Below are 18,127 nucleotides of genomic sequence, written 5' to 3'. Positions count from 1 at the left end.
CAGTGAGGAACTGACAGGTCATGATGCTAAAGCTAAGGACCCTTATTCTTACTGTGGTACAGCCCTGTTTATTTATGAACTTGGTTTTCTGGATGCTCAAGATCATCTACCACTTCCTCGGAAAGAACAAGTCACATTTCAATATATCTCACTGCCATGGAATTTTTTTTCTGGCATGTTGTCTGAATTATCTCCTATTCATTCATTACATTATTCATTTTGGCAGTTTTCAAAAGTGGAGCTGATCCATGAAAACTTTCTGTCTCTCTCTATTTTTGTATTTTTACTTCCTTAGCTAAGGATGTCCTCTTCTGTCATCTGGCTGACTAATTCCTGCACTGTCTTGGTGCCATCATTTCCAGAAATCTGATTTAGACACCCTACTGTGTCCTTCTGGCTTACCTGGTGGTTCAGAGGTAAGGAATCCGCCTGCAATGCAGGAGACTTGGGTTCCATCCCTGGATCAGGGAGATCTCCTGGAGAAGGAAATGGCACCCCACTCCAGTATTCTTGCCTGGAAAATCCCATGGACAGAGGAGCCTGGCAGGTTAGAGTCCGTGGGGTCTCTAAGAGGCAGACAAGACTCAGAGGCTAAACAGTGCTGTCTGTGTGCTCCAGCCTGCTCTGTGAGCCTCCACCAAGGCACTTCTTGCTCAGTGCCATGCTCTCCTCCACTGGACTATAAACTCCCTAAAGTCATCGACTAGGCCTTCTTGTATTCCTAGATCCCAGCAAGCACATAACTTAGAGCAAATATGCACTATATTCTTTTTTTAAACATATTTTTCTCAGATCTGAAATTCAAAAAAAATCTCAACCACCACATCCTGACTAGGATATATGACATTTCTGTCACTCCCCCAAAGTTCTGTTTGTTTCTTTGTAGTCAATCCCCCACCCCTACCTGCCTGGAAATCTCTGTTCTGAGTTCTGTCTCTATAGTTTTACTAGTACTATGCTGTCATACAAATGAAATCATATGTAGCTTGTATTCCTTTGTGTCTGACATTTTACATTGGGTCTAATGAATTTGAGATCCATCCATGTTGCCAACAGTAGTTTATTCGTTTTTGTATCTAAGTCATATCTCTTCTATGCATGGTCTAACTGTCTTTATCCACCAGATGATACTACAGTTGTTTTCAGTTTTTATTGCTGTGGATAATGCACCTATTGACATTCACACACCGGTCTTTATGTAGACATATATTTCCATTTCTTTTGGGTAAGTACATAGGATAAGGACTTCTGGGTCATATGGTAACCGTGTGTTTAACTTTCTAGTAATAAATGCTGACTTTTCCCGAGGCACTTGCACCAATTTACATGTCTACCAGCAGTATATGCAGTGTTCATTTCTCTAGCACTTTGGAAATAAATCTTGTAAGTGTACTTGTACTAGATTTTTGGTTTTAGAGTTGTAAGATTTTACTGAGTTTTGAAAAAAAAATTGTCAAAGTGGATGGATAGATGTGCTGAGGTCTAAATTTTTTGGTTGCCAGGGGAGAAAGATATTGAAGAAAACCAATCCCTCCCCCAATAATTCCTCCACTGTTTTGGTTAGCAATACTTGAAATTCCTTCTTTGCAGTGTCATTTTTCCTCCTCAATTTTTCATTAGAATTCAGCCTTCAGGAAGCTGATCTGACAGGATCACCCCATCAGGGTTTATCAGGATCACTTTCCAAAGGCTTAGCAAGAGTTGAGTGATGAGAGCCATTCCCAGAATGGAGAGTCTGAGTCTGGACAAGAGACCAAAGTGGGGAGTGGGATGACGGCACAAGGGAGACAGAGCATACCACCAAGAGCCAGGCTGCAAGGAGGCCGGGCTGGAAGCCTGTTTCCCTCTCTCGCAGCTGTGGTAGATTCGGAGTCAAGAACTGGTTGTGCCACTTTCTAGTCAGGTGGCTTTCAGCAAATCATGTCATCTCGCTGGTAGCTCGGTTGGTAAAGAATCCGCCTGCAATGCAGGAGACCCCGGTTTGACTCCTGGGTCAGGAAGATCCACTGGAGAAGGGATAGGCTACCCACTCCAGTATCCTTGGGCTTCTCTTGTGGTTCAGCTGGTAGAGAATCTGCCTGCAATGTGGGAGACCTGGGTTTGATCCCTGAGTTGAGAAGACCCCTTGGAGAAGGCAAAGGCTACGCACTCCAGTATTCTGGCCTGGAGAATCCCATGGACTATACAGTCCATGGGGTCGCAAAGAGTTGGACAGGACTGAGTGACTTTCACTTATTTAAACATTAGATTTATTATTATTATTTTTCCATGTGCATGGCATGACTGTTGTTGTGGGCACTGCACTGAGATGTAAGGGTAAGTGTGGTGTCTACTTCATGGGTGTCTTTTATTTGGTCAGTTTTTAACCTGCTTGCCCTCCTTTAATTCTCTTCTGTTGAATCTTCTTTTGACTTTTACCCCTTGCCTACCATATCCATGGTGTTTCATTTCAGATTCATTGACTCTCTTTTCCTGCCCCCACTGAAACATCCTACACATTTAGGAAGCAACCAGCGGCCCTTGCATAAATTTCCTTTGACTTGAGCCCATCTCAGACCCAGAGAACAAAACTGTGAGGTTTGAGATATGACTGGAGTGCGCCCTTCAGTTTCACGGTCCATGATCAAAGAATACTCCAGTTACGCTTCAGTCAACCTGCGGTGGGATTCAGATTGATCTGAAATGCTAGAAGGCAGCGTCTTAATTTCTGAGGGGATACAGGTATCCTTCTGTTGCTTCTAAGGCAAACACAAGCTTTTTTAATTTTTTAAACAAAAGACGCTAAGTCATAGTCATTTATAAAATGCCTACATTTTCCTGGAAGTTTTCCTATATTCCCTTTCTATTTATAACTGCATTCGTTTTGCCTTTTTGTGTGTTCCAGAATAATGTTTATAAAAGCAATGTCGTGTAATCCTTTCAATGCCCTCTATGATAGGAAAGATGAAATGAAGTTTTAATGGAGTAAACGACTCGCTGGGGAAAACACGTGTCTGTGCAGTGATGTCACCAGTGATGGCTCCACGGCCTCATTGTTCTCTGGGGACCTGCTGTTTCCATAGACCGTCTAGTTCACAGGATGCTTTTGCTCCCAAGTAAAGCCAGTTCTCCAAATTATGCTAAGTGTGCGGGCCAAAACTTAGTAGGAGTTAAGGAATTTCTGAAGACAATAGTGCAAAGGAGATTCCTCTGTGCTTGGCAGCTAGTTCTCCAGACTGAGTGGAACAAGTCCGAATTTTGAATATAGTCTTGTTAAATTTGATATCAGTAACCAGGACTATTTGATGCCTTGGATAGGGCTTGGCCTAGCTTACTTATTGGCTACCAAGTGGCCAGTGCTGATGACCACAGATGGCAGATATTTACCACTGGATTGCTGTCTATCAGTGGTCAGCCCCCCATCCCATTATCTATTTTCTCTTTCTTCCATAATAATAGAACCTCAGAGGCGTGAAGTTGCTCAGTTGTGTATGACTATCTGCGATCCCACTGACTATAGTCTACCAGGCTCCTCCCTCCATGGCATTTTCTAGGCAAGAGTACTGGAGTGGGTTGCCATTTCCTTCTCCAGGGTATCTTCCTGACCTGAGGATTGAACCCAGGTCTCTCGCATTGCAGGCAGACACTTTACCCTCTGAGCCACCAGGGAAGCCCCTCAGAGTTTTATTCCTTTTTTTTTTTTGCCAAGCCAGGTGGCATGTGGGATCTTAGTTTCCCCACCAGGGATCAAACCCAAGCCATCTGCGGTGGAGTCTTAACCACTGGACCTTCAAACGTTTCCCAGTAGAACCTCAGAGTTTTAAATGGGTACCTGGATGACCAGAATAAACTACACCATCAAGCCTTGCTTGCAGCTCAATGTGACCGAGGGACTAAGTTCTGGCCAATGAGATATAATCACAATCACCAAAGAGCAGCGCATGGGAAGCTTCCTCAGAAGACTGCACAGACCACCTTGTGACTCCTTCTCCCACTTTTTATTGCCCTTTGTCTTTACCTCCTGGCTAAAATGTGTATTTCATGTCTTGTATGTATATTTTTTGACACAGAGGACTCAGCTGTGGTGTCATAAGATGAGAGGAACCCAGGTATCTGAAACTTCATAGAGCCAAATCCACATCTCAGCCGTGGACTGCCGACCTCTTACTTTCATGAGTGTTTTAATCCCTGTTATTTCTGTTCTCTATTGCCAGCAGCAACCCCGCCCTCCCCCCCATGCAATAGAGGGCCAGCTGTAAAGAGACTCACAGACATAGAAAACAAGTCATTGGTTACAAAGGGTGAAGGGGTTGGGGAAGGGACAAATTAGGAGGTTGCAAGTAACAGTTTCATAAAATAAGGACCTACTGTAGAGCATTGGGAACTATACGCAATATTTTGTAATACCTTATAAAGAAGGAGAGTCTAAATAATACATATATGTCAGTTATACAAAATATGTATGTATTATATATACATCAGTCCAGTTCAGTCACTCAGTCGTGTCCGACTCTTTGCGACCCCATGAATCACAGCACCCCAGGCCTCCCTGTCCATCACCAACTCCTGGAGTTCACCCAAACTCATGTGCATCGAGTCGGTGATGCCATCCAGCCATCTCATCCTCTGTCGTCCCCTTCTCCTCCTGCCCTCAATCCCTCCCAGCATCAGGGTCTTTTCCAATGAGTCAACTCTTCCCATGAAGTGGCCAAAGTACTAGAGTTTCAGCCTCAGCATCAGTCCTTCCAATGAACACCCAGGACTGGTCTCCTTTCTAAAACCAGCTTGAAGTTCATGGTTCACGTATTGCTGAAGTCTGGCTTGGAGAATTTTGAGCATTACTTTACTAGCATGTGAGATGAGTGCAATTGTGTGGTAGTTTGAGCATTCTTTTGCATTGCTTTTCTTTGGGATTGGAATGAAAACGGACCTTTTCCAGTCCTGTGGCCACTGCTGAGTTTTCCAAATTTGCTGGCATATTGAGTGCAGCACTTTCACAGCATCATCTTTCAGGATTTGAAATAGTTCAACTGGAATTCCATCAGCTCCACTAGCTTTGTTCGTAGTGATGCTGTCTAAGGCCCACTTGACTTCACATTCCAGGATGTCTGTCTCTAGGTTAGTGATCACACCATAGTTATTATCTGGGTTGTGAAGATCTTTTTGTACAGTTCTGTGTATTCTTGCCACCTCCTCTTAATATCTTCTGCTTCTGTTAGGTCCATACCATTTCTGTCCTTTATCGAGCCCATCTTTGCATGAAATGTTCCCTTGGTATCTCTAATTTTCTTGAGGAGATCTCTAGTCTTTCCCATTCTGTTGTTTTCCTCCATTCCTTTGCATTGATCGCTGAGGAAGGCTTTCTTATCTCTCCTTGCTATTCTTTGGATCTTTGCATTCAAATGGGAATATCTTTCCTTTTCTCCTTTGCTTTTCGCTTCTCTTCTTTTCACAGCTATTTGTAAGGCCTCCTCAGACAACCATTTTGCTTTTTTGCATTTCTTTTCCATGGGGATGGTCTTGATCCCTGTCTCCTGTACAGTGTCACAAACTTCCGTCCATAGTTCATCAGGCACTCTATCTATCAGATCTAGTCCCTTAAATCTATTTCTCACTTCCACTGCATAATCATAAGGGATTTGATCTAGGGCATACCTGGGTGGTCTAGTGGTTTTCCCTACATTCTTCAATTTAAGTCTGAATTTGGCAATAAGGAGACCAGTATATATAACAACATACGGGGCTTCCCTGATGGCTCAGATGGTAAAGAATCCACCTACAATGCAAGAGATCCAGGTTCCATTCCTGGGTCAGAAAGATCCCCAGGAGAAAGGAATGGCTACCCACTCTGGTATTCTTGCCTGGAGAATTCCATGGACAGAGGAGCCAGGCAGGCTACAGTCCATGGAGTCGCAGAGAGTTGGGTACATGGACGGAGGAGCCTGGAAGGCTGCAGTCCAAGGGGTCGCACAGAGTCAGACATGACTGAGCGACTTCACTTTGACTTTCCACTTTCATGCATTGGAGAAGGAAATGGCAACCCACTCCAGTGTTCTTGCCTGGAGAATCCCAGGGATGGGGGAGCCTGGTGGGCTGCCGTCTATGGGGTCACACAGAGTCAGACACGACTGAAGCGACTTAGCAGCAGCAGAGTGACTCACACACACATAACAACATGTGTATATATATATATATAACTGAATTGCTGTGCTGTGCACTTGAAACTAACATGATATTATAAATCAACCACACATCAATTAAAAAAAATTTTTTTAAGTGGGTGTGGCAATGTTCTCAAGGATTCCCAGAAGAGGATCCTCGCGGGAAGAAAGCGGACGTTGGCTGTCACGGGGCACGAGTCACCGCGCTGGGCCTATCTGTTCACCTGCACTCAGAACACACACGGACTGCTCAGGCGCTGAGCAGCATGTCTGCAGCAAGGAGGGAGCTACCTCCCCTGTCGCTCTGGGAGCAGACTCACGGCCCCAGGCGTCTGATCTCCTTCAGCTGGACCGCTGAGCACTGGGTGGGCCAGGCACATCTCATTGCAGATGTCACTGCCTATTTGTGGCAAGTTTTGTTTTGCTTTAACTTTAAAAGATTGCAGATGCAGATATGTTGTGATAGGCGGTGGGCAGCTTTCCACTGCTCTAGTCCAGCCTGTTCTTGAGACAGTGAGGTGATGAGTCCCAACATGTTTTGCAAAATTAATGACATGCCCAAGAATAGGGTACCCAGAGGAATGGAAAGAAGACCAACCAGGCAGCTGACACCTGGATTCCAGTCCTGTCACCACTGATCCTCTGGGATGAGCATAACCTTGAGCCAGCTGCTTAGCCTCTCTGGTTCCCAGGTTTTGCACGTGTGAAATGAGGGAGTGGGTTGCAGGATTTCTAAGATCCCTTTGCTCGCATCACTCTGTGATAATCCCACCGTCATCTGGGTCCACTGTACAGTTTCATGTGTGTGTGTGTGTGTTAGTCAGTCAGTTGTGTGTGACTCTTTGTGACCCCACGGACTGTAGCTGGCCAGGCTCCTCTGTCCATGGAATTCTCCAGGCGAGAATACTGGAGTGGGTTGCCATTCCCTTCTCTATACAGTTTCATGGGTTTCTCTGCTGCTGCTGCGCTGCTAAGTCACTTCAGTTGTGTCCGACTCTGTGCCACCCCAGAGACGGCAGCCCACTAGGCTCCCCCGCCCCTGGGATTCTCCAGGCAAGACCACTGGAGTGGGCTGCCATTTCCTTTTCCAATGCATCAAAGGAAAAGTGAAAGTGAAGTTGCTCAGTCATGTCCGACTCTGTGCGACCCCGTGGACTGCAGGCTACCAGGCTCCTCCGTCCATGGGATTTTCCAGGCGAGAGTGCTGGAGTGGGTTGCCATCGCCTTCTCCAAACTATTCAGTTAATCTGTTGAGTACATTATTTATCTTTTAAAACTGACGTATAGTGAATTTACAATGTTGTGTTAATTACCGATGGACAGCAAAGTGACTGAGTTGTACAGCTACATACAAAAACTTCTTTTTCATACTCCCTTCCATCATGGTTTAGCACAGGAAATGGCATATAGTTCTCTATGCTCTACAGTAGGACCGTGTTGCTTCTGCGCTCCATGCACACCCGCTCACCGCTGCTGCTGCTCCCAAGCTTCCCATCCATCCCTCTGCCGCCCCTCCCCCTTGGCAACCGCAAGTCTATTCTCTAGGCCCCATATTGTTTCTCTTTCCCAGCTAGTTTCATTTGTGTCGTATTTTAGACCATCCAGTATGAAAACAGGAACAAAAAAAACTGTTACCAATAGTTTCATCGGAAGAAATAAAACGCAGATTCTCACCTTTGGACGTTTACTTTAGCATCGGCATCAGCAAGAACAAGAGATAAATAACATCTTGAATATCCTTCAGCAAATGATGTTGGACGATGTTTTTGTCTGATTTAGCCTTTGGAGCCACTGACAGATTCTCTGCAGCTGTGACGTGGAGAGGGGGCTTGTGGAGACTTGTGAAGCTGGTAGGCTGGGTCTGATTCGATGCCCCACTTTCCATCTCTGGCCCCTCAATGTTTCCTCCATTTGCTGGTTTCATCATGACACTTTTTCTAACTGCTACTTTCAACACTGAACCCAAATTTAAACATCCCCATGGGCCTTGGTGGCTCAGACGGTAAAGAATATGCCTGCAATGCAGGAGACCCAGGTTCGATCCCTGGGGCAGGAAGATCTCCTAGAGAAGGGAAAGACTACCCACTCCAGCATTCTTGCCTGGAGAATCCCACGGACAGAGGAGCCTACCCTCTGTCAAACATGGCTGAGCAGCGAGTACTTCCACTTCCTTGCGAGTGGCTCGTCCTCCTTACCTGCCAGTTCTATATGATGACTCTCTCTCTTCTGCTGCCCTTTGAGCCCCCAGTATTTCCTTAGCACGAAGGGGCTTGGCTTAGACAGGCGTGTGTAAACTCTCCTTGACCATCGGAATTACCCAGGTAGTTTCAAAAACATGCAGATGCCCAGACCCTAGTCTGGATCAGTTAACTGGCGTAAGGGTGGTGCTCAGACATCAGTACAGAGATGGACAGAACTTGGTCGGTCTCTAAGAGTGGTTATTTCGTGCAGGTAGACTTGAGACCTATTGGCTTAGACCCCCCGGGGCCACCTCCAGCCACGTGGTGGCCATGCAGTATGGCAGCAGTGGAAGGAGTATGGCTGAGCCAACCCCTGAGTCCACGCCGTGACCACCCTGTGAAAGCCCATGATCCGTGTGCCAAGATCCTCACCTCAGCTTCCAACACTGAAACAGTATTGGACCCTGCTCGGAAATGCAAAACCAGACACGGCAACTTCATTTTCATAGCTCGTAAGCAAAATAGTAAGAGTCCAAGACTTCATTTCAGAAACATGTTAATGAAAACACATGCATGCAATCCGAAATCCTCAGTGTTTTAATTACATCCCTGTTTCGGACACAAGTCTTCAGCGTTCTAACACCGGAATCTTTTATTTTGGGTGCAATTTGTGGTTTTGCTCCAAAGCTGCTACCAGAAAAGAAAACCCCAGAATTGCAAAAAAAAACAAGCCACTCAATAAATAAAACTATAGTTTCTTTTTTAAAGGCAAAGCTAGGCCATATGTGAGTTTGAAGTGATTATCTTCTCGATTTAAACAAGAAGTGAAAACTTCACTTTCGGCTTGATGAGTCCAATACTCAGGCAGCAGATAGACAGGGGGAGGATGGAGAAATTGTTCCAGCATTTTCCAGATGCTTTCGTGTCACAAGCAGTGTTCTGCGTTTACCCGCCCATGAACAAGCTTGCAGGAGGCCAAGGCCCAACAATGCCGTTCTTTTCCTTTTGAATGACTGCCTGTCTCAGAGTGCAAATGTGACTCCTAGTTTTTCACAGTTTGCAAAATCCCGAAAAAAGAGAGAAGGATACACCTCTATCTTAAAAAAAAAAAAAGGATTCATGTTTGTATCTGAGATACTGTGCTGTGCTGTGTAGAGTTGCTCAGTCATGCCCCACTCTTTATGACCCAATGGACTGTAGCCCACCAGGCTCCTCTGTCCATGGGGATTCTCCAGGCAAGAATACTGAAGTGGGTTGCCATGTCCCCCTCCAGGGGATCTTCCCAACACAGGGATCAAACCCAGGTCTCCCACATTACAGGCTGATTCTTTACCATCTGAACCACCAGGGAAGCTCAAAAATACTGGAATGGGTAGCCTATCCTTTCTCTAGGGGAACTTCCTGACCCAGGAATTGAACCAGGGTCTCCTGCATTTCAGGCAGATTCTTTACCAGCTGAGCTACCAGAGAAATCCTTTTAATCTTATTAATACAACAAAAAGTTACCTGCTGCTGCTGCTAAGTCACTTCAGTCGTGTCCGACTCTGTGCGACCCCATAGACGGCAGCCCACCAGGCTCCCCCGTCCCTGGGATTCTCCAGGCAAGACCACTGGAGTGGGTTGCCATTTCCTTCTCCAATACATGAAAGGGAAAAGTGAAAGTGAAGTCGCTCAGTCGTGTCTGACTCTTAGCGACCCCATGGACTGCAGCCCACCAGGCTCCTCCGTCCATGGGATTTTCCAGGCAAGAGGACTGGGGTGGGGTGCCATTGCCTTCTCTGAGAAAGTTACCAATAAACTTTATTAGGAAAAAACCTACAAGGATTTTGATTATATAGAAGGCACGTCTAAGCCATGTGTCCTGTCCTCCTGAAGCTAGCTTGTCTGCCTCACTTCCCTAGTTTTCCCAGGTATCACCGCTTTTCCAGTCATCTGATTGTGCCTGGAGGAACTGCCTTTCCCGTCCTTACTTCCTCCAGCCAGCCGTCTTCCTCTTTGCCCACCACTGCTGTGAGCACCGTGATGGAGGCCCTCTGCTTCTCCTACCTGGCCTCCAACGTGGACCCTCCTCCCCCAACTGGTCTCCTGGCTTGAGGCTGTCTTCCCAGCTAGTTACCATAAGCTCCATTGCCAGATTAAGCTTTTTTTATAATACATTTTTTCTTTAACAAGCATTGATTTTCATATAATAGAAAAGACCATAATCTTAGATGTCAGAGAACTGAATTTAGATCCTGGGGTTCCAAAATTGACTAGCAAATCACTCGACTCTTCTGGGCCTCAATTTCTCATCTGCAACATAGAGAGAAAACTTGGATTTCGGGAACTAATATGTACAAAATGTTTTGTGCATTGTCTGGAATACACTCTGTAAACAATTACATTTAAAGGATTAAATGCAGAATCACAGCTACTTCCAAGTTCCACTGCTATTCCAAATTGCGTTCACACACTTTGTGCTAAAACAACTCAGCTTTATTTATTGCCCAAGTCGTTTTCTGACCTTGCCTCATTTTTCAGCTTCTCATTTTGAATCTGGTGCTAGGAGGGCTCAGTTCTAGTCCTTTAAAGTCTCCTCCTCCAGAAATTCTTCAGAGACTGTCTTGACACAGTGCTTTCTCCCTTCCATGAACTCCCAATAGTTCTTACTGCTGAGACATTTCTCCGTGGGTCTCTCCTGTGTCTTGCGTGTCTTTTGAGCAGAGGCACCAGGAGGGGGACTGCTTTTGTTCCAGATGAGGAACACCCTTCTAGGGTGTTTGTACACTAGCAGCTTTGGAAGAGCAAAGGGCAAGTTTGTTTACTGTCCAGTATAACAAATATAATGTCTCTTTTCAAGGCAAAAGTCAAACAGGCTTACTGTCCTTGTAAAAGTCTTGGGTTCCCCATGCTCAGATTTGGGTTCTGCAATGCAGTTACTGTGAATGTGAGGTCGCTGGCTCTCTTTGCATCACCCAGTGGGAACCGGAGCTTAGGGAACCTTGTGAAGCACGCTATTCTGGCTACTGCTGTTGCTGTGAGTAATATATTCCTTTGTCTGGTTCCTTGGGTTTTCTGCCAGCATGCATGAAACTGCAGCTGGGTAACTTGTTAGCCTGCAAGTAAGATAAAACTCCAGACCCTTCACATTTCTTGACAACTATTGTCATTGTTATTGTTACTTTTAGTATTAGAAAAAGTATCCTAAATACTTTTTCATAACAATCCACTCTTTCCTCCCCATTTTTCTTGTCTTTGGTTTGTGGAAAGATTGATTTATAGAGAAACTGGTTTGCGCAAAAAAATTTCTTTTCTTGTGGAATATTCTGAATCATGGATTGAGCTGATTGTTTCCTGTGATGTCAATTATCTTGTTTCTCTGTACTATGTATTTCTACCCAAAATATTTTCCATATTGGTCTTTTAGCTTCCAATTACAGAATCTCCAGACCTCTCTTGAAGCATTTGACTCTTGGTTATATTTGTTTCTAGTCTCTGTTACTACATTAAATTTTTTGTTTTATTTATGGACAAGACTTGTTTTGATTTGTCTTAAGGAAAAAATTCTCCCACCCTTCCTAGGGAACATCATGGCTAGAGCAACAGCAATTGCTGAGTGAAAGTTCACAGTAAAATGATTGAAGGATGCGTCTGATCAGACAGGGCTTCCAGAGCGACACAGTGGTAAAGAACCTGCCTGCCAGTGCAGGAGACGCAGGGGACTCAGGTTCGATCCTTGGGTTGGAACGATCCTATGGAGGAGGAAAGGGCAACCCAGTCCAGTATTCTTGCCTAAAATGGACAGAGGGGCCTGGTGGTCTCCAGTCCATGCGGTTGCAGAGTTGCACGGGTCTCAGGGCCTGAGCACACGCTCACTGATCAGACAATAGCCGCCTTTCCCCCTCTCTCCACCAGAGGGCGCATTCCACAGCAGGAGCATCCCAAATCTGAGCTCTTGGCTTTGAATACCTGGTGTCTGCGCACCATACATTTAGCTAAGTGAATTAGTAGGTGTATAAAATGTATTATCAAGTGGAGCCTTCGTCTGGCTACACTTCTTACTACACAGGAGCTCCAACTGAACCTGAAGTTTCTCAGTCGTGTCTGACTCTGTGACCTCCTGGACCGTAGCCTACCAGGCTCCTCTGACCATGGGATTTTCCAGCTAAGAGTACTGGAGTGGGTTGCCATTTCCTTCTCCAGGGGATCTTCCTGACCTAGGGATCCCACATTGCAGGCAGACGACTTTACTGTCTGGGCCACCAGGGAAGCGAGACCAATGAAACCTCTCTTTCGACTGTGATTTTGTTAGGGGTAGCACACTGATTGAAATTGCCCACTCTGGCCAGGCACCATAGTAACCATCTGCATGAGCTGTTTTAGGACAGGAGGTCTTGGTAAGGAACATGGAACTAATAAGCCACCACCAACCGGGAGAGTTCAGGAAAGGTCAAAAAAGTGACACCCCATGTCCAGCTGCTTCCCAGAATCCTCCTCCCTGGCATCCATCTTGGCTGAACAAGGCATGCACCACCAACCAAGAAGGACCGAGTCAGAATGATTGGCTAAAGACAACCCGGAAACTAATCCTGTCACCATAAAACCTGAGACTGCGAGCCACGTGGTGGAGCAGATCTCATGGGTTCCTTTACCCTGCTGCTCTCCACCCGGGTGCCCCTTCCCAGTAAAATCTCTTGCTTTGTCAGCACATGTGTCTCCTCTGACAATTCATTTCCGAGTGTTCTAGAGCCCACTTTCGGGCGCTGGAAGGGGTCCCCCTTCCTGCAACAATCTCATTATCACTGCATGTCACTCTACTGTGCAGTGAGTTTGAAGGCCAAGACCAAATCTTGAGCATTGGGTTCCTATGATTTTTCACACTTTTCCACTAATCTGAAAGTATATGTCAAGCACACAGTCCTCACTGCTGACACACAGTTCAGTGACCTGGCTAGAAGTTCTGGACCTTCTGTTACTTGGACAGTTGCAAGCTAAATAGATTCCCGTCCCTTGAGGTCTAAAGATGACTCAAACAGTGTTGAGTCCTATGGAAATGAAAAAGGAAGTGGGAGAATGTTGCTTTCTGAACGCTTAAGAAAATGTATTGTCTTCCGTCTTTTACACTTTGTTTAAGGAGTTTAGAGCTAACCAAATAATCCACTTCCCGCAGCACTTGACTTTTATTAAAGCTAAAGGGTTCATCCCAAACAGACACTGTATTTGGATACACTGTGTTTTTGGTTTCACAGCTTTCCATGCAACGCAACTTTTTGAGGTCATGTGGCATTGACCTTGTGACACTGAATATAATGAATAAGATGAGTTACTGTTTTCTGCTCCAGAGTTGCTCATCCTCTGACGGAGGTGGCGGGGCAGGGTGGGGGTGGGGGTTCTGTAATGAAAGTGAGAAGGAACACCAAGCCTGTGGGCTCCCCTGAAATAGTCCTTTGTGAGGAAGCAAAGCCTTTCAGGATGGCACGAAGACATGGCTTCCCTCTTCCTTCCTTCAGGAATGCCTTTGGTCTCTGATCCTTCAGCTTTCCTTCTGCCTGGTATGGGTCTGCCCGCTGCTTCATGCTATTGTTTTTCCTTTTGCATAATGTGCACCACATAAGGGAGAGGGATCTGGGTAAGACCCCCAGGCCATTGGGTCTGAGGCCATTACCTGTGGGATCCTTACCCAGATCCAGCGATTGGTGTATCCCTGTAAGTCACTGCAAATTTCCATTGTTATGGCCCCACTGAACACGTATGGTTAGTATAGGTGAACTGTCGGTGTGAAGCCCAGCTTTGTGTTAAAGCCTCAGTCCTGAGAGGAAGCGCTGCCTTTAGGGCTGCTTTAGCAGGCCTTTGTTAGACAGTGAACCTCTCCAGTTACCGGTGCCTCCTGCCTTTGTCTTCCAAAGCACCTGCCTGGGGAAGGACAACGGCTTAATGAAGTGAAAGTTCTCTATGAGATCAACTATTCAGTAACTCACTCAACTTGTGCCCACAGCTTTAGGCACACGGAGACTCAGTTGATATACTGCTGCTTTGCAATTTTAATGTTAAAACATTTTGGAGGCAAAATCTCTTGGGAGGTCCACACAAGGATGTTTCAAGTGCCCCAGGTATTGCCTGATAGAGTTTTGAGGGGGAAGCCTCTGTGTAGTTATCTTGTATCCACTACTGTGAGCTTGCCTCTATAGACACATGCAAGGTGCTGCTTGGTGTGATTCAACTTGCCTGCTGCTGCTGCTAAGTCACTTCAGTCTTGTCCGACTCTGCGACCCCATAGACGGCAGCCCACCAGGCTCGCCCGTCCCTGGGATTCTCCAGGCAAGAACGCTGGAGTGGGTTGCCATTTCCTTCTCCAATGCATGAAAGTGAAAAGTGAAAGTGAAGTCACTCAGTGGCGACCCCATGGACTGCAGCCCACCAGGCTCCTCTGTCCATGGGATTTTCCAGGCAAGAGTACTGGAGTGGGGTGCCATTGCCTTCTCTGCAACTTGCCTAGAGAACCCCAATCTAAGGGAGAGGATTCAGATACCTTTTTTTTAGAATCCATGCAGGTGCCTCCTCTCTTTACACCCTTGGTGATTGTGGTGGCTTATTCACTAAGTCCTATCCAACTTTTGTGACCCCATGGACTGCAGCCTGCCAGGCTCCTCCGTCTATGGGATTTTCCAGGCAAGAATAGTGGAGTGAGTTGCCATTTTCTTCTCCAGGGGTCTTCCTACCCAGAGATAGAACCCGTGTCTCCTTCATTGCAGGCGGATTCGTTACAGACTGATCCACCAGGGAAGCTCTTTCCCAAAGGAATTGCAAGGGCTTTCTTCACCAAGACCCTTAAAAGCTCACTCTGGGGACAGCTTGCACACAGCTTAAGAGCTGGAGCATCCGTGCTGGCTGAGCCCAGGTCTCTCCTTCCCACAAAGGAAGTCATCAAGAACTTGCCAGGGAGACAACTCTAGCCTACGGCCGGGAATGCCTGCTGTGCTGACCTCAAGCAAATCACCGAGGAGGCAGCTTTTGTCCTTTTATAAATTAAGAATGGAGCTGTACTCTGCTCTTCTTCCTGAAATTAGCACCTCCTCTTTTGCCTTCCTCTGACCTGAACCTCTCAGCAGCTTGGGAGGCAAGAATTTCTAAAGACGATTACTTACTTCATGGGCGCACAGAAAATTTATGTCACCTCCACAGACGTTCCTCCGTCCTGTCGCTTCGCTTCTCAGTCAATCCTGGGAGTCTGATCCATGGATGACACATTTTCCCAAAACTCGCCGATACCCGTCAACTTGCAGCCTGTATGTGTCTACGTTCTGGAATTTAGACGTCAGGGACCGCGCTGACCGCTAGACGGCGCTGTCGGACAAGAAATCTGAAGCTCGGGACCCGCCAGGAACCCAGGAGTCGAAGGGAGAAGAGGTGGGAGCAGTGGATGGGAAGAGTCAGGTGAGGAAGATTCCGGGATGCAGCCCGAGGAATAAAACCCAGGGGAAAAAAGAAAAAAAAAAAAAAAGCAAGCACGATAAATCCAACCGGCGCTGCCTCAGTTGATAAATATCATTCAGTTCAGTTCAGTTCAGTTCAGTCGCTCAGTTGCGTCCGGCTCTTTGCGACCCCATGAATCGCATGCCAGGCCTCCCTGTCCATCACCAACTCCCGGAGTTTACTCAAACTCATGTCCATCGAGTCGGTGATGCCATCCAGGCATCTCATCCATAAATACCATTAATTTATTGCAAAAACTAACAGGTTCCTACTTAATACCTACTAAGGCGGGTATTAAGAACTGGACGCACTACTGAAGGGGAAGATGGTTTACAAGTTTTTTGTTTTTTTTTTTTAACATTTGTCGGCTCACCATACTGGGAGCCCAGCAAAAGGGCACCCTGGGGCCAAACAGTGCAGACCGCCCTCGGGGATCAACCCTCCCCTTTCTGCCCAAGAGCGCCTTTGGATACATTTGAATTGCACTCGTGTCCCCAGGAGTTCGTGTGCTTGGATTAGTTTATGGATGCGCGTTTGTGCACTTCCCGACCCGGGTGTCCCCAACCTTCTCCTCAACGGGAGAGAGGACTTTTGCAGCCGGTGGTTTACATTACCTATACTTCTTTGCAGCAACTGTTCTCGAGTGTATTAAACCTAAATTTGGGAACGAGACTGCTTTGAGCCAGCGAGGACTGCCTTGAGGGTCCCCAGCCGCCGACAGGAGCGTGGTCTTGGGCGGACGCCCCTTCCACAGACTCTGCCGCCTCCAGCCTCCAGAAGGGGAAGCCCGCCTCTGCGCTCCGCTCCCCGGCTCGATCCCCGGGCTGCTAGATGCATTTGCAGCTCTGAGTCAAATCAACAGCGGAGAACTCTTTTGCTTAATCCCCAAATATCAACACCTAGGTTAAGTAGCTTCCTAGGTAACCTCGCCATCACAACTTTAAGAACGTACGCAATGAAAAAGAGCGCGCTCGCGTGCACACACACACACACACACACACACACACACACACACACACACACACTCCACCCGGGCGAAATGAAAACTCCAGCCAGCCTGGGCTGACTTGCAAGGCAGCAGTTTTCCTTTTCTAGACAGAGGTGTGGACTTCCCAGGGGCATCCCCGGCGGTTCCAGGCCACCGGCAGCACCGCTGGGTGCCCGGAGCCGTGGGAGCCGGGGTTTGTCTGCTTCCCCGCTCTGTCCCCAAGGCTGCCACCCGCCTAGGAGCGGAGTGAGACAGAGTGAGGGTAAGGGCTGCTTCCCTGGCGATCATCGCGCACTGGGGTGTTCACGTTGGGTTATTCACGCCTGGGGCGCTGGAGGTTTGTGCCAGACACTTGGGCTGTGAGAGTTTGAAGGGGAAAAGGCCTGCGCACTGTGCATGTGTGGGCTCTTTGTGTGAGCTCCCAGCTGGACTTCCAGTGGGCTGTGTGTGTTCGGGGAATGTGCAGAGGTGGCGATTCCCGTTTTCCTCCATCCCCGCGGCCCCCTCCCGTCTCCCCTCGCCCCAGTCTTTTCTCTGGCTTCCTCTAGAGCACCCTGTGCGTGGGGCGGAGTGCCGGGGACCGCTCGCCCTGAGAGTTCTTGCCATTCTGAAGGCAAGTTCGGAGGCTATCGAGCCCGGTTGGGGCAGGGGGGGGGGAAGACAAATTTACAGATGTCAGATCAAACAGGGAGAAGAGGTTATATTGGCCACTCAGCCTCCTCCTCTACTGCGGGCGGTGAATTCAGGGACAGCGCTGCGGCGTTCCCCTCCGCGCTCTCGTCTGCATCCCCGGTAGCTTAAATGAGGCAGACTAACCCCTCGGCTCCAAGAGGCCAAAAGGCGCAGGGCTTGCGCTGAGCACACTGACGTGTGTAACTCGAACGTTTCCCGAAGCGCTTTTCGGATGCCACAGTGTAAGAGTGTCTCACCTCCTCCCGTGCGTCTAATACGGTTTGGCAGCCCTCAGTGCCAGGCGCCCCGCTCGGGGCCAAGAGGTGGCGCAGGGCGGGGAGGGGGCGGCCAAACCTGGAGAAGGCGCTGGCAGAACACGAGCCCCCATGTGGCCGCCAGCTCCCAGCCGTAGGGGTTGGGGGGGAAACTCACTTCCCTCCGTCTCCTTGACCCCGCGGGGTTTGAAAGGCAGAGCTTTTTTTCCGAAGCCTCGACTCGGAATCAAGTTTTGTTCTGGCTCAAGTGAGACATTTCGACGGTGGATGGAACTTGTTCCCGAGCCGGCTTCCAGTTCGGAGGATCCCTAGGTTTCATAGCATTCCTTCGCCCTCTCTTTTGGCTCAAATGAAGCCTCCCAGTTCCGTCCCGGAGCACCGGAGTGGGGAGAGAGAGACAGGACTGGGAAAGCCATCCCA

This window comes from Budorcas taxicolor, chromosome 9 (assembly GCF_023091745.1).
Source record: "Budorcas taxicolor isolate Tak-1 chromosome 9, Takin1.1, whole genome shotgun sequence".
NCBI lineage: Eukaryota > Metazoa > Chordata > Mammalia > Artiodactyla > Bovidae > Budorcas > Budorcas taxicolor.
The sequence above is the reverse complement of the archived record's forward strand: the minus strand, read 5'-3'. Positions refer to the sequence as shown.